The sequence below is a fragment of the Mus musculus genome, chromosome 10 (genome assembly GCF_000001635.26).
Source record: "Mus musculus strain C57BL/6J chromosome 10, GRCm38.p6 C57BL/6J".
Classification (NCBI taxonomy): Eukaryota; Metazoa; Chordata; class Mammalia; order Rodentia; family Muridae; genus Mus; species Mus musculus.
Window position 1 is genome coordinate 121145658 of NC_000076.6, and position 16975 is coordinate 121162632.

The 16975-nt window shown below is 43.6% G+C and overlaps 1 long non-coding RNA gene across 1 annotated transcript; it reads right to left on the reverse strand.

The window, feature by feature from the left end:
• Nucleotides 1-15187: 15187 nt before the first annotated feature.
• On the reverse strand, nt 15188-16333 carry Gm10741. Its single transcript, XR_872124.3, has 2 exons — nt 16077-16333; nt 15188-15868 (listed from the first exon to the last, which is right to left on the reverse strand). It is a non-coding gene; the product is annotated as a predicted gene 10741 (long non-coding RNA).
• Nucleotides 16334-16975: the final 642 nt, after the last annotated feature.

Here is a 16975-nt window from a genome sequence, read left to right on the forward strand (position 1 = left end):
CCTATATTTTTATTTGATTCCATATAGTGGAGTAAAACCAGACACCAGTAGAAGAGGAACTACATTCATTGAGTCCAAGCAGAGTAAGGATTGTTCTCTCAAATACTAAACCTGGCATTGAAGAACTTGAGAGAAACTTAAATCCCCAGAATCAAATGGAAGCAGAAGGACAACTTAGAACTTTGGAGGACACATCAAAGACAATTCTACCGAGACCATAGCTTTGAGTGTTTCTATTAGAATCTCAAAGAGCACACAGAAAAAGAACAAATGTAAATAATAGAATAAAAATAAAAGAGAGAAGAAAGCAAGGAGGACACTCACAACACCAATTTATGTCCATGCATCTACATGCAGAGCACCCACCCACCCACCCACACATACATACACACATGTACACCCGAGGACACCCACAACACCAATCTATGTCCATGCATCTACATGCAGAGCACCCACCCCCCCACACACACATACATACATACATACACATATGTACACCCAAGGACGCCCACAACACCAATCTTTGTCCATGCATCTACATGCAGAGCACCCCCCCACCCCCCCACATACACATACATACACACATGTACACCCGAGGACACCCACAACACCAATCTATGTCCATGCATCTACATGCAGAGTACCCCCCCACACACACACACACATGTACACCCGAGGACACCCACAACACCAATCTATGTCCATGCATCTACATGCAGAGCATCCCCTCCACACACACACACATACATACACACATGTACACCCATGTGTACACACACACACACACATGCAAACATACATCCTACATATATATGTACCTGTGAATACCATGCATACACACACATACCCATATACCTGACATATCCATACATACCTATGCATACCATGTACACACACAAAACACATACTAATACACACACACATACATACACCCTAGACACACACACACACACACACACACACACACTCAGGCATATGTGCTCACAAATATTTAGAAATAATAATGACTGATGTATTTACTTTTGTACATTTACTCTTCAAAAATGTTTTTATTTATTTATTTATTTTCCATTTTTATTAGGTATTTAGCTCATTTACATTTCCAATGCTATACCAAAAGTCCCCCATACCCACCCACCCCCACTCCCCTACCCACCCACTCCCCCTTTTTGGCCCTGGCGTTCCCCTGTACTGGGGCATATGAAGTTTGCGTGTCCAATGGGCCTCTCTTTCCAGTGATGGCCGACTAGGCCATCTTTTGATACATATGCAGCTAGAGTCAAGAGCTCTGGGGTACTGGTTAGTTCATAATGTTGTTCCACCTATAGGGTTGCAGATCCCTTTAGCTCCTTGGGTACTTTCTCTAGCTCCTCCATTGGGAGCCCTATGATCCATCCATTAGCTGACTGTGAGCATCCACTTAAAAATGTTTATATATTAAACAATATATATATATTTAATTTCTACATGGAGGGTTTCTTCCTTTTCATGGGACAAGACAGTGTGAGCCCAGCAAGCAGATTTGTCAGTCAGAAAGGGGAGGCTCAAAGTGAGGAAATAAAAGATTAAAAAGGAGACATTGTTAAAGACAGCAAAAAGTTCCAGGGCGTCATGAGGAAACACTTTGGAAACCAGAAGAATTTAGATAAATTCCTAGATCCAGAGACCCAACAAAATTAAGCCAGGAGGAGACATATAATCTGGGCAAATCTATAATGATCACTGAGATGGGCACAGTATTAAGAAGTATCCTATGGAGACTGGCAAGATGGCTCAACAGTGAAGATGCTTGCTGCCAAGCCTAATGACCTGAGTTCTATCCCCAGGGTCCACATGAAGGAAAGAGAAAGCCAACTTGTACAAACTGTCCTCGGACTCCCACGTGTATGTCTTAGCATCCATGTGCCCTATCCCCTTAGATAGATAGATAGATAGATAGATAGATAGATAGATAGATAGATAGATAGATGATACATAGATAGATAAAAAGATAGACAGATAAAAGATAGGCAGATGGACAGAAAGACAGACAGAAAGGTAGAGCAAATAGAAAGTAGATAGATAGATAGATAGATAGATAGATAGATAGATAGATAGAGATAGATAGATATAGAGCAAGCAAATAGAGTGTATGCATAGATAAAAAGATAGATAAAATAGACAGATGGACAGATAGACAGACAGAAAGATAGAGCAAATAGAAAGATAGATAGATAGATAGATAGATAGATAGATAGATAGATAGATAGATAGATAGATAGATAGAAAGACAGGCAGATGGACAGACAGACAGATAGAGCAAGTAGAAGATGATAGATAGATAGATAGATAGATAGATAGATAGATAGATAGATGACAGTTAGACAGAGATAGAGAAAATAGAAGATAGATAAAAAAGACCAACAGACAGACAGAGAGAGCAAATAGAAGATAGAGCAGTAGATGATTGATAGATGATAGGAATATATATAGATATAGATATATGTTAGATATAGATAGACAGGTATAGATAGATGATAGATAGATAGATAGATAGATAGATAGATAGATAGATAGATAGATAGATATAGATACAGATATAGATAGATATAGATAGATGATAGATATAGATAGATAGATAGATAGATAGATAGATAGATAGATAGATAGATAGATAGATAGATAGATAGATAGACAGACAGATAGGCAGGCAGGCAGACACTTTTGGGGAAATTCTAAAATGTCTTTGTTTTTATTTTGTGTGTGTGGGTGTGTTGCCCTGCATGTTTTGTCTGTGCACTACATGCATGCAGTGCTAACAGAGGGCAGATGCTCTGGAACTAGAGTGAAATCTGGCTGGGAACTGGACCCAGGTCCCTCTATAAGACAGTGAGTGCTTAACCACAGGAGCTCCTATCTAGAGTTAAAGATCATGTTTAAAAATAAATCTCCCATGAAATGGCAGAATAACTCAGCAGATAAAGGGACGTGCTGTCACACCTGATAGTCAGAGACCTACCACCAGCATACGGAAGGAAAGAACAAATGTCAACAAATTCTCCTTGATCTCCAGCCACAGTATGCTGTGGCATGCATGTGTATACACACACACACACACACACACACACACACACACACTAAATAATATGTGATTAAAAATAAATATTCTAACAAAGAAAAAGACCAAGACCTGATAGATTTACATCCAAATTCTACCAAACCTATAAAGAAGAACTAACAACTGTTTCTTCAATTATTCTATAAGACAGACAGGGAATCCTGTACCAATGGGTGGTGCACACCCAGGGACAAAGGGTGGAACCAACTGGACCTAGTGAGTTATCAACAAAGAAATAAGGAGAGGCATGAAGTTGGAAGGGGGCAGGTTGAGGTGAAAATATGTAACATTGCAGGGGAGAAACGTGGTAGATAGGACCATATTTGATTGCAAACATACATGAAATTATACTCAAAGTATAATCTTTTAAGTCTTAAAAAATAGGAAGGGATGGTTCCAAACCAACTCTATGATGTCACTACTGCTCTGTGATCAAAACCAAAGTAGAATAGAAGGAACATGTATCAGACATGTATCAATTTAATAAAAGTTATACATAGCACACCTATCACCAACGTACTGGGGGGTGGAGAAAGTAAAAAATGTTTCCTTTAAAGTCAGGAATGAAACAGAGTGTCCACTGTCTCCACTCTTAACCAACCTAGGACTTGAAATCTTAGAGCAATAAGGCAAGAGAAAGAAATAAAGGTGATAGAAATCTGTGAGTTCAAGAAAGTCACTTAGCTGTTCTGAGCTCTCTGGAGTAGGAGGGACCCTTGACTGACAGCATCTTGCCAGCAAGTGCATGCATGTGTTACATGCAGTGGAAATGCTCCTCCAGCAACTGCATTCTGCATGTTGATATCTATATCATCCGTTCAGATGAACACAAGCAAAGCGGATAAGGTCACAGGCTGCTTTAATGGCCAGTGTCAAACCTATGCTATCTGCTATGCTGTGCTGAGCTCCCAGGATGGGCAAGTCAAGTGATTCTATTCTCTGATTGGCTAAGGCTGAGAGCATCATATCAAATAACTCCTGACCAGGGCAAATTGGGGAATATTTTCATAATAAACAGTGAGGAACCGCCCCCAAATAAAAGATGTTTATTGTCATCACAGAATGGCAGAACCATTTACACGCCCACGGCGGAAGCCGCAGGTGGAGAAAGTTTCCCTCGCATGGCTCAGCAGCCGGCTAGACAGAAAGCCGCCATACAGAAGAAAAACGTAAACTCCAGCGTGGTGCAATGGTTTCTACCCACCATAGAGCTAGACTGTCAGTACAGTCTGGCCTCCTAGCGCACCCTCCTGCAATCTCTTGGTCCTTGAGCCGGTTTCTGTTGAACGAGGAGCTGGCAAGCCTGGCGTCCCCTCCACCCTCCTCGGATCGTCATCTCTGATACTGATTTCCTTTGAACTTGTCCTCAGATGGCTCCGCTCCTCTCTCGTGGTACCTCCTGCTCACGATCTCTGGAAACTTTGAAGAAGCCTCGAAGTTGCTCCTGCAATAAACTGTTTGTGTCTCTGTGATTCTGTGGCTCACCGTGTGGCTTGCTTCATCTTTGGGGTAGCTGCCGGGAAGTCATAAGCCATAAAAATCCCATCTTCCAAATTAGTTTACTTCACGGCCTCTCCGAGCTGTCATCACAAGGAAAACACGGAGAGGAGTCTTCCATCCTTTTAATCCACCTTGAAGTTAAAAGGAGTTTTAGCCACAAACCAGAAAGCAGCGTCACCCGGTTCCCAGAGCGATGCGCACATGGCATTGATGAATCCTTAGTCCGGCATTTCCTGCAAGTCGCTCACAATTGATTACTGGATTTTACAGGCCGAGCTTGTCGGCTCACAGAAACAGCATCCTGGGCTCTAGAGAGCTTCGCCTCATGTTGGTCCAACTTCCCCCTTTATTATTTACTTTTATGCCTCCTTCCAGCCCCTTCTCTTTTGTACTTGATGACTTTCCAGACTTCACGTTGAGCCAAAAGAATTATCAGATAACCCAAGGCAACGACTTCATTGCTACAGACTCTGAGTCCTGCCATCACGCTGGAGAACACAGGATTGTATGGCCTTTCCTCTCTGGATTCCATCCAAGAAAATGTGAAACCCTGTGGTTGTTAACCGCCAGGAAGCCGACTGGGCCAGGGTTTTCAGCAGTGACTGCTCCTTGGCATAATTTTGCTACCTAGAGAAGGTGGAACTCCAAACTCTCCTGCTGAAGTTACCGCAGTAAAGGGAAGTTTTATTAAACGCTTTGACATGAGGCTTGGCTCGCCCTCTCAACCAGTCTAGCATGTGTGGCTCAACAACACCTCCTTTCTTTTGCTTTACGTAACTTGTTTAAGATTTGTAAATTTCCTGGACCAAAGTTTTGCGGCCTGTTTGAACTTCTTTTCTACCCTGCCAACAAACTTCCATCTTCTCCTCTCTGTCCAGAATGAAAACCAGCAAGGCAAAGATGGTGGCTCTTCAGTGATAGAAGTTTCTCTAACATTCTCAGGAGGTGATTTAAAACAGACAAAAACCAATCCATGGATTAATGGGAGCTCAAAGACTTCATTCTGCTTAGGATAAGATGTGCATCCTAAGCCTTCAGGCCCCTTACTACAGCTTCTTTCTGTATGATACAGCCAGAGAGTCTGGGAAAAGGGCATCCAAGCGTACACACCCTTCCCAGCTCCAGAAGTAGCTTTACCACTGTGGGGGATACAACTTTGACCTGAAGTCAAGAGCAGGGTCCTGGGAAGAGGTGACTCGGGGGATAAAGAAGGGAAGAGATGAGAGAGCAAACATGGGGGGGGGGGAGAAATATTTTCTGAGTCATATAATATATTGACACTTGGCTTCATGAAATGATTTCCAGCTGAACTTGAAATTTGGCCTTTATAAGTTGAATCTGTTCTTAGTGAATATATCTCTCCCTCCGTGTGTCTCTCTGTTTCTGTCTCTCTGTTTCTGTCAGACCATGGGTGCTGCCTGCCGTCAAGTCATGTCTAGAAGACACTGCCATTCCAGTCTTCTCCAACAGAGTCTGACTCGTCCCATCTTTCCATCTCCTCTTCACTTGTGGCCCCTGAGCCTTTGGGGAGCAGGAAATATAGATGCCCCTTACATGGCTGAACACTCTGAGAACATTCTCTGTGCCTGCGAGATATTTTGTAAAGTACACATTGCCAACTGCACTGCTTGATCCTCCCAACCCAACCAATATTTCACTCATTCTTTGAGTGCTTCATATGTGTATAGAATGTATTTTGATTATATTTGCTACCACCTCCCAACTTTGTGTCTTCAAGATGTGTGTATGTGTGTTTGTATACTCTGGAGGAAACAGTCAGAGTGTCTCAGTATTTATTGCTCTCTCTCTTTCTCTCTCTCTCTTCCTATCTATCTATCTATCTATCTATCTATCTATCTATCTATCTATCTATCATCTATCTATCTATCTATCTATCAATCATCTATCTATCTATCTATCTATCTATCTATCTATCTATTTGCTTATGTGTATACACATGTTCAATGGCAGAGACTCAGTAAAACTTCTCCAGTCACCTCATACACCAGGGACCAGTGTGGTCTTTAAGTTCCTGCAACGATGTGACAGTGACATAGATTCATGTGAACTTTTCTTTTCTTTACAGTAGACCCAGTGAGCTTGAAATGCCACCACAGAGGAGATGCAAGATTGCTCAGGGGGTAAAAGCTCTTGCCACCAAGCCCAATGGCTTGAGCAAAGTCCCACCCACATGGTGGAAGAAGGGAACCGACTAGCGAAGGTTGTCCTCCGAGCTCCAAAGTGGTATACAGACACCTACACGTGTATGCACATAAGCGAATGAATAAATAATTCGATAAACGCTGCTTCAGTCTGAACGCTTCCTCCAGAGTATGGGCTTGTATACACTCCAGGATTTTTGGAGCTCCCCTGTGTGATTGTCACAGGAAGTTTGTGTACCTGGAAAGGTAAAGAGCTGCGGAGGAAAACAGTCCAGTCAGTAATGGCACCGAGCGACCCTGAGGTGAGATGCTGTGTGGAGAGTTCTGATAACTAAAGTCACCAGCGTTTAAAAGGCAAGAAGGGGACTGGAGATGAAACTCCAAGAGTCAACATTGAGACCCCCTTCTCCACACCTCCTGTCTTTCCTTCTGTCCTCCACAAGGGCTAGACAAATGTCTGTCTGCAGATGACCACGACCTTCAGTTCCCTATTCATCCCCTTCAGTATGTCTGTGTTATTCTGACCAGGGTATGATGGACTCCCAGTGAAGTTTGAACTTATGTCACCTGATGGTTAGAGATACTGAACACTGTTTTGAGAATTTGTGGTCCATTTGTACTTCTTCCTGTGAAACCGTCTATTCAGTTCACAAGCCCATGTATCACCTGGATGATTCGGGTGGTTGGGTATTTAATTCTTGTCATTACTTACATATTCTAGATATTAATACTCTCTGATGGGCAGCAGCTAAGGATTTCCTCCCACTCTATGGCTATCTCTTCAATCTACTGATCATGCCCTTTGGTGTGCAGAAGGCTTTTTAATTTTCTGTAATCTCATTTGCCAATTTGTGGGATTATGTCCTATATATCAGAGTCCAATTCAGATGAGATGTCCTTCTCTAGGCCTGTATCATGAGTGTTCTAATGATATTTTCCTCTAGTATGTTCAAGGACCAGAAAGAAGACCATGATAAAGAAACAAAAGATTTTACAGGGACTGGATAAATGAGAGAGAAAAATGATTCAAGGACATGTGACATTGAAGCAGAGGGGCGACTATTTGTGGAGAAGGGAAGACAAATAGCAAAGCGAAGGAGGGTAGGGGGGAGGGTAGCAGGAGACAGAAGTAAATAACAAAGTATGTTGGTATATGCTTACAGAAATGCTGAATGAAGCCCATTGCTTGGTATGCTAATTAATAATAAAGTAAATAAAGAACCCCCATTTCTGTCTAACCTTGCCATGCGTGTCCTCAGAGGACCCAAGGCAACACAACTAACAAACATAATTAGGTTGCCATTTGGGAAAGATCACTCTCTATGTGTGAGAATAACCAGAGCCCTGTCAGAGCGAATCTGGGAGGACCAGACAAGAAGCCATGCCAATCAAGCAGACAAGAGCTAGAGGTGTTTCCAGCAGCCTGTGTCAGCCCCTGGCCCCTATCCAGCACAACAGCACAACGGACAGGAGATTGTGTGGGCTACCTCACCTGTCAGATCCCAACTCGACCTAGGGATCCCTATATCCTATCAGAGTATCTCATGATCAGAAAGTGCCCAAAGTGTACTTGGAGAGCTTCCATCTCTCCCACTAAACCAAGTCAGTGAAGTGATATGACACCATGGATTCCGGGAGAGTTTCCTTTGGTTTGGAAACATTGTACACTTCAGATCACATGCAAGCTGTTAGATGTTTCAACGGCACAGATTACAGTGTTGCTGTTTATACAGCTATAACCACAGGACCCTGGCACTTTTCTTTGCTAACATGGAATTCCAAGGGCTTTGTAGCAAGCTTTCGAGCTGGTTCACTGAAACACATGCACAGGGCATGATGAACTTCTTTTCAATTTCCTGCAGAGACTCGATCATCCCTTTCTCAAAAAGCAAAACTGGAATTGTAAGTCAATGTTTGTACCATCAAACATGTGAGCAAATCTGCAGGTAAAGAAATGGAGAATTTTCTGTAGGAGTTTGTTCCATCTGTGGGCCACTGAAAAATGTCTGTTGAATTGTTCAAATCCCTAATTTCTGCTTAATTTAGGCTCTCTCTCTCTCTCTCTCTCTCTCTCTCTCTCTCTCTCTCTCTCTCTCTCTCTCTCTCTCTCTCTCTCTGGAAAAAATATATCATTGCCTTTGATTCTTAAAGATAATGTCTACCAAATGGCTGAGAAGCACTTAAAAAAAACTGTTCAACATCCTTAATCATCAGGGAAATGCAAATCAGAACAACCCTGAGATTCCACCTCAAACCAGTCAGAATGGCTAAGATCAAAAACTCAGGTGACAGCAGATGCTGTCGAGGATGGGAGAAAAAAGAACACTCCTCCATTGTTGGTGGGATTGCAAGCTTGTACAACCACTCTGGAAAGCAGTTTGGTGGTTCCTCAGAAAGTTGAACATAGTTCTACCAGAAGATCCAGCAATATCTCTCCTGGGCATATACCCAGAAGATGCTCCAACTTGTAATAAGGACACATGCTCCACTATGTTCATAACAGCCTTATTTATAATAGCAAGAGGCTGGAAAGAACCCAGATGCCCCTCAACAGGAATGGATACAAAAAAAATGTGGTACATTTACACAATGGAGTACTACTCAGCTATTAAAAACAATGAATTCATTAAATTCTTAGACAAGTGGAACAAAATACCCATGGAAGGAGTTACAGAGACAAAGTTCAGAGCAGAGACTGGAGGAATGACCATCCAGAGACTGCCCCACCTGGGGATCCATCCCATAAACAACCACCAAATTCAGACAATTTTTCAGATGCCAACAGGAGCCTGATATAGCTGTCTCCTGAGAGGCTCTACCAGTGTGTGACTAATACAGAAGTGGATGCTCACAGTCATCTATTGGGTGAAGCACAGGGTCCCCAACGAAGGAGCTAGAGAAAGTACCCAAGGAGCTAAAGGGGTTTGCAGCCCCATAGGAGGAACAACACTATGAACTAACCAGTAACCCCAGAACTCCCTGGGACTAAACCACCAATCAAAGAAAACACACCGAGGCACTTGTGGCTCTAGCTGCATATGTAGCAGAGGATGGCTGAGTTGGTCATCAATGGGAGGAGAGGCCCTTGGTGCTGTAAAGGTTCTATGCCTCAGTATAGGGGAATGCCAGGGCCAGAAAGCGGGAGTGGGTAGGTTGGGGAGCAGGGGGAGGGGGAGAGGATAGGGGATCTTTGGAAGGGAAACTAGGAAAGAGGATAACATTTAAAATGTAAATAAAGAAAATATCTAATTCAAAAAAAAGAGAAGTCAATGACAAAAATCTAAAAAACATGTCAACATTGGATTTAATTTTTTAATTGATTTTCCTTCTATTGAAAAAATATTTTTCTCACACGCTATATCCTGATTATGGTTTCCCCTCCCTTTCCTCCCCCCACCTCCCCTCCCATCCAGATCCACCCCTTTCTATCATTAGAAGACAAAAAGGCATCTATAGGATACTATTAAAATAAAATAAGATAAAACAAAAACTAACGCATCAGAATCGGACAAAACAAACAGAAGAGACAGAGCCCAAGAGAAGACACAAGAAACAGAAATTCATTCATCTACACACTCAGGAATTCCGTAAAAACACTAAATTAATACATATATATCTTATATCGATAAATATATGTTACACATTAAATATATTTAAATGAAAATAAAATTATCAGATTCTTTTAAAAGAAATAAAGAAGGAGCTCTGACATGGCAAGGACCCCCCCAAAGATGCCCTTGAGTTTGCTCCGTTTTCCGTCTACTGTGGGACATGTGGCTTACCCTTAAGAGTGGTTTCTTGTCTCAGTGAGACTCCCTCAGATAAAATTAACTTTTCATTTACAAGTGGGTATCTATTGAAGATAGCTTCTGGGCTAGGACTAGGGACACATGTTTACTTCTTTTAGCTTTAGGGCCCTAACTGGTGCAGACCCACGCAGGCCCAGCGTGCGCTGCCACGGTCTCCGTGCGTTCTAGATCCTGTGGATGTAGAAGGCCCTGTTCTCCTGCCCTCTGGCTCTTTCATTTCTCAGGCTCCTCTTCCATAGGGGTCCCTGAGTCCTAAAGGGTGGGATTTGATGGAGACACTCCATTTAGGTCCCTGTCTTAGGGTTTCCATTGCTGTGACCAGACATCATCACCAAGGCAGCTTTTATAAGGACAACATTTAATTGGGGCTGGCTTACAGGCTCAGAGGTCCAGTCTATTATTGTCAAGTCAAAAAGCATAGAGCATCCAGGCAGGCATGATGCAGGAGGAGCTGAGAGTTCAACATCTTGTCCAGAAGTCATAAAGGAGAAAACTATTGTCTTCCAGAAAGCTAGGAAGAGAGTCTCAAAGCCCACCCCTACAGTGACACACTTCCTCCAACCAGGCCACACCCATTCCAACAGGGCCGCACCTCCTAATAGTGCCACTCCCTGAGCCAAGCATATTGAAATGGCCACAGCCTCTTTCCAAGGTCTCTTTCTCTCTCTGTAATACCTGGGTGCGGATCTCTGTATTTGTTCCCTTCTGCTGCAGGAGGCTCTACAGCCCTCTGATGGCTGAGCAGGGTACTATGAGCAGAGCAGAATGTCAGCCATTAGGAGTCATTTGATTGTTGCCTTTTTTTTTTTTTTTTTTATCCTAGCTCCCTGGGCTCTCTAGTCTTAGTCTCAGGCTCTTGGTCACCCATGCTGCGTCAGTTATGGAACCCATCTCATGGAGTGGCCCTTCCTAAAGATGGAAACAAGAGCAGCCAGCTTAAAACCCAATGTCTCACACTAATCTGTTGATTTGTCTCTTCTTGCCGGAGGAGACTTTAGAATGGAGAGCAAGTCTGTTCTTTCATTTGTCTACACTCATAGGAGGACAGCGTCTTAAGTCATCTCGTTGTGGTTAAGCAAGAAGCAAATTCGATGCATATGTGTATGGGGAGATGAGAGGTTTGCTCATCAATCACTCTTCATTGTGGGCTTTTGGCTGTTGTTTGTATTGTTTTTGATGCAGCATCCTGGGATCTCCTACTGGCCTGCATCTCTGTGATTAGTCTAAGGCACTGAGCCCTAGGGATTTGCCTGTCTCTACCTCTCTATCCCTGGGTTTATAAATGTGGTATCCTCACCCCTCACCTGGCTTTTACACATGGGGTCTGAAGATCAAACTTAGGTTTCCACGCTTGTGTGGTGTGGACTTCTTGGTTGTCCACCTGACTGGATCTGGAATCAGCTATGTAACAAACCTCTGGACACAGCTGTGAGGAATCTCCCCAGTCACGTTAACTGATAAGAGATGACCCACCCTAAATGTTGGTAGCATTTTGTGGTGGCATGGATATAAGGGGATATGAAGGAAAAGTCCTTGTTTTTTTCCAGCTTGCCTTTTCTTCTTGCTGGCAAGTTCCTCTCAGTATCAGGAAGGGATTGCTAAGGCAGCTACCAGGTGAAGACAGCTTTTATTGGAAGCCTATATTAGACTGTATAGTGTAAGCCAGTCCAATAAATTCCATTTGTTATATATATATTTTCCATCCATTGTATGAGTGCAGCAGGTGCACGCACACGCACAGGTGCACACACACACACACACACACACACACACACACACACAAATATACCACCTGTGAGAAATCCAAACACTCAAGGAGTAAGGAAAAAGGTGCCCATCTGGTTCTGGCTGATGCCAGCCCACACATGAATTCTTTGCAGCTTATATAGACCTTGAGTTATATGCAATATTTCACATACACTGTTGTCCCTCTATTTCCTTTAGGTCTCAGCCCTAGGTTATAATCTGAGCAATTGAACTTGCCTTATAGAACATGTACTGCAAGATCGGCCACTCTGAACAAATACCTTTACAAAGCAGAGATAGCATCCCCATTATCTCTAAGACAGACTGAAGTGAGACTTACCCCACAAAGGTACTGCCATAATTACTCTGTAAGGAGATCAGTGTTACTCTTTTTTTGGTAGCTGTTATCCAGAGGCATCCTGCCTGCCTGTTCTCTGATAGTGGCATTGGGTCTAACTGGCCCAATCTTAGTGGATGAATCCAGTCTTAGTGGATGAATACAACAGAGGCATGTTGTCAGTAGCCCTCAACTTCAATTCTGCTGGCCGAAGACACAAATTGTTTCTTCCTATACGTCTGGTTAGTATGATATTTACTCTTGAGTTTTTTTAAAGATTTATTTATTATTATATGTAAGTATGCCATCACTGTCTTCAGACACACCAGAAGAGGGCGTCAGATCTCATTACAGATGGTTGTGAGCCACTATGTGGTTGCTGGGTTTTGAACTCAGGACCTTCGGAAGAACAGTCAGTGCTTTTAACCACTGAGCCATCTCTCCAGCCCTACTCTTGAGTTCTACTAGAGGCTGTGCTCCTTTGGCTAAATTTTACTTCCTGAACTTAACATTTTCTAAGCTGGTTTGGCAGATCCTTGTCTCTTTTATTGAAACTAGATTCCTTTTTCATACAATGTATCCTGATCACTGTTTCCATTCCCTCTACCCCTACCAGCCCCCCTACACCTTCCCTCCCTTGCAGATCCACTTCCTTTCTGTCTCTTTCTAGATCTAAGAGATAACAACCAAACGTGACAAAATAAAATATCGTAAGGTGAATCAAATACCATCATATTAAAGTTGGGAATGGCAACCCAACCAGAGGGAAAGAGTTCCAAGACAAGGGCAGGCAAGAGTCGGAGACCCTCCGGTTCTCCCAGTTAGGGGTCTCATAAAAATGCTAAGCTAATAGTTATCACACACACACATACTCATACACTCACACACTCACACTCTCACACACAGATTCACACACACACACATACACACACACTCACACACACACACACACTCACACACTCTCACACACACTCTCACACACACACACACTCACACACACACAAACACACACACATACACTCACACACATGCACACACACACACAAGAACCTAAAACAGACTCAGGTACTCCCCATGCTTGCTGCTTCTGTCCCTGTGAGCTCATATATGCCTTGCTTAGTTGAATTAGAGGACCTTGTTCTCCTGGTATCCTCCATCACCCCTGGCTCTTAAACTCTTTCAGTCTCCTCTCCCATGGGGTTTCCTAAGCTCTGTGGGGAGAGATTGGATTGAGACCTTCCATTTAGAGGCTCTGTGTGTGTGTGTGTGTGTGTGTGTGTGTGTGTCTGTCTGTCTGTCTGTCTGTCTGTCTGTATCTATGTCTGTCTGTCTGTCTCTCTGTCTGTCTCTCTCTCTGTCTCTCTCTCTCTCATGTCTGGCTATGGGTCTTTGATTCTGATCCCGTTTACCGTAGGAGGAAGCATCTCTGATAATGCCTGGATAAGGTACATATCCGTGAGTATAGCAGATTATCATTAGAAATCATTTTACTGATTTTTTTTGAAGTCCAGTAGTGTTTGGTTTTACCCTAGATCTCTGGGTTGTGTAGTCAGTCTCTCTCTGGTTCTTGGTCACCCAAGCAGTGTTGGATTTGGGTTCCTTCTCATGGATTAGACCTTAGGTCAAATCGGACATTGGTTAGCTACTTCCACATGCTCTGTGCTGCCGTCGTCCTAGCCTACCTTGCAGGCAGGAAGTAGATCCTTTTTAGCCTCTCTTTATATTCTCGGTTTCGCCTATATCACTGTTTCTATGGAGAATTCTAACATAGAGAACTAATATACATAGCAAGCCCCTCACTAAGTAGGCTGTCTCCCCAGGCTCAGCAAACACACTCTCAAGCTCACATTCACAGTCTGACTAACAGATCTCAGCTGTGCCCGGGTCACCCAGACACAGGGAGCCCCTCAGACTCTGAACACTGGAGGAAGCAGTTAGGGGTCTGTTGGGCTCCCACTTTCAGATGGAGTGGATCTTTGTCATTTCTTTGAATCCCTTTAGACCACCCACGGGCATGAAGGGTGCCGAGCAACCACCTCGACCAGTTTCAAAAGGTGCTTCCGGAGAGGTTTAAGAGACAATAAGAAAATAATTTGTTAGTTTGTAAGTCAGCTGACATGGCTTTTGATCATTCGAACAAGACACTTCTGCCTGCGGGGGATCAGATTTTTGTTGTTGTTGTTCCAAAGACTAACACCAGCAGATAGAAATCAAAGGAGATGTTCTTTCAATAAAGGAAATTCCAGAAGAGATGCCGGGGCCTAATTAAAATTGAAGCCTTTGTTTCTTGGGGAGGAGGGGTTTTTCTTTCTTTTGCAAGAGGAAGTATACTGAAGCATGCAGCGTGCCCCGGCTGGTGAGCTACAGGTCTCCAGCAAGTGAGGATCTGTCTACACCGCCGTGGCACATCTCAGTGAAGGCTTGGAGGGACTGCCTGGAGTCCCATCTGACTCAACACACATCCTCCTCACAATATAATGAGTGTTATTACTTCCTCGTGTGGCCTGTGGGCTTTGTTAATTAAAGAATGGAAAGGTACGGAGTTCCAACCTTTTGCTTTTAATTAATCAAAAGATGTGGTTTCCATCTTCATGTGGCCGGGCAGCAAAGTATTTAGTCTGCCTTCCAAGACTGAGAAGAGCCTGGAGAAAATGATCAGCTGCTGCTTTGAGGTGGCGGACCCAGCAGAATACAGGGACTGTCTGTCCTTTTCTTTTGAGATGTTCAGTCAGTGATACTGGCCAGGCAGGAAAAAAAAAATCAAAAGTCGTCCCATGTCATCATGTCAGTATAAATCTGCTTCTTCGAGGAGACAAATAACCAGGTTCTTGGGTATTTATCCAAGGACTAGACAGTCAGTCTCAGGAGCAGAGCAGCTTGTAGCACCAGAGTCTGTGTTCTTTGTCATATTGGACTGTCTTCCTGCTTACCTGACTTATGAAAACATCTAACGTCAGGTCCATTTTCCGTGTACAAATAGTCTCTGCGCTTTAAATAGAAATATCTTACCCAGGAGGGAAACACAGAAGTGTCCTAACAAGGCAACCCTTGAGGGGCGAGCAGATGCTGGCATCCTGCCTACTGGAGGGAAGGAGGAAACAGTCTGGGTAAAGCTTGGCAAATGGAGTGTAGCTGGTGTGCCAGTCCTGTGCGATTCACGGTGGGGGATGCCGAGAGCTCTGCTTCTTCGAGAAGGTGTTTCAGGACAGGGTCAGTTCTACGGGAAAGAGAACCGGCACCCCCTTAGTGACGTCATCCCTATGGAATCCATAACAGAACAAAGTCCCCACCCCTGGGAAAACTGACCCCTGGGAAAACTGACCACTGAGCTACTGAAAGAGGTAAAGTGGTGGTCCAAAGTCAAAACCAGTCCCCTCCCTTAATAAAAGACCAAGTCTTTTACAGGATGGTGCCTGCAATATTACCTCTGAGGAGGGGTGGGGGGCGGAATGTCCGGGACCTCTGTCATTCCTCCTTCCAGCCTTCCATTAAAGCGGGTAGAGAGGAGCAGGCTATGTTCCCGTCCTCTCAACAAACCCTGGCTCCCAGGCAGGCAGAGATCGTTCTCTCCATAGCCAAGAGTCTGGTTGGAGCAGCTGGGGTTGTTTACAGAGAGTCTCTGGAAGGAGCTGGCTGGAAATAGGTGCAGAGAGAAGTGCCTTAAAAAGGCACCATCGGGAGGGAGCCGTTGGCCTTTGGTAGAGCCTCTGTCAGAGGAATGGCTTAAAACGTGAAAAAGGAAGGATCGAACAAGAAACTTCTACCAAAATATAGTTGGCAATATATTAAAATGAAACAAATGCGCATTCCACTAATACACGGAATTCTTGGTGAGTACGTTAAATAGGGGACGCTGCGGGGCTGAGGCTGAGGATGCGGCTCGGTTGGTAAAATGCTTCTCACACAAGCACAGCTGCCTAAGCTCCATCTCCAAGACCCACGTGAAGGAGCAGAGTGTGGGGGGGTCAACTTGTAATTACAGCACCAGGGAGACAGAAATTGGTGGTTTCCTGTGGCTTGCCACCCAATGTCCCAGAAAGACACCCTTTCGGAAAACATAAGACAAATGGCTACAGAAGCTAACACCTGAGGTTAACCTCTGTCTCCCACAAGAACACGTGCCAATGAGTGCCCATGTGAACATGGACCTGCAAATACGTGTACACACACATACACACATACATACACTATAAATAATAAAAAATGCTACATTTAAAGTAGAGGCAAGTTAATTATTATTATTATTATTAATTTTTTTTATTTTATTTTTTTTAGAAAGGAGACAGGGAATGGAGAGATGGCTCAGCAGTTAAGAGCACTGACT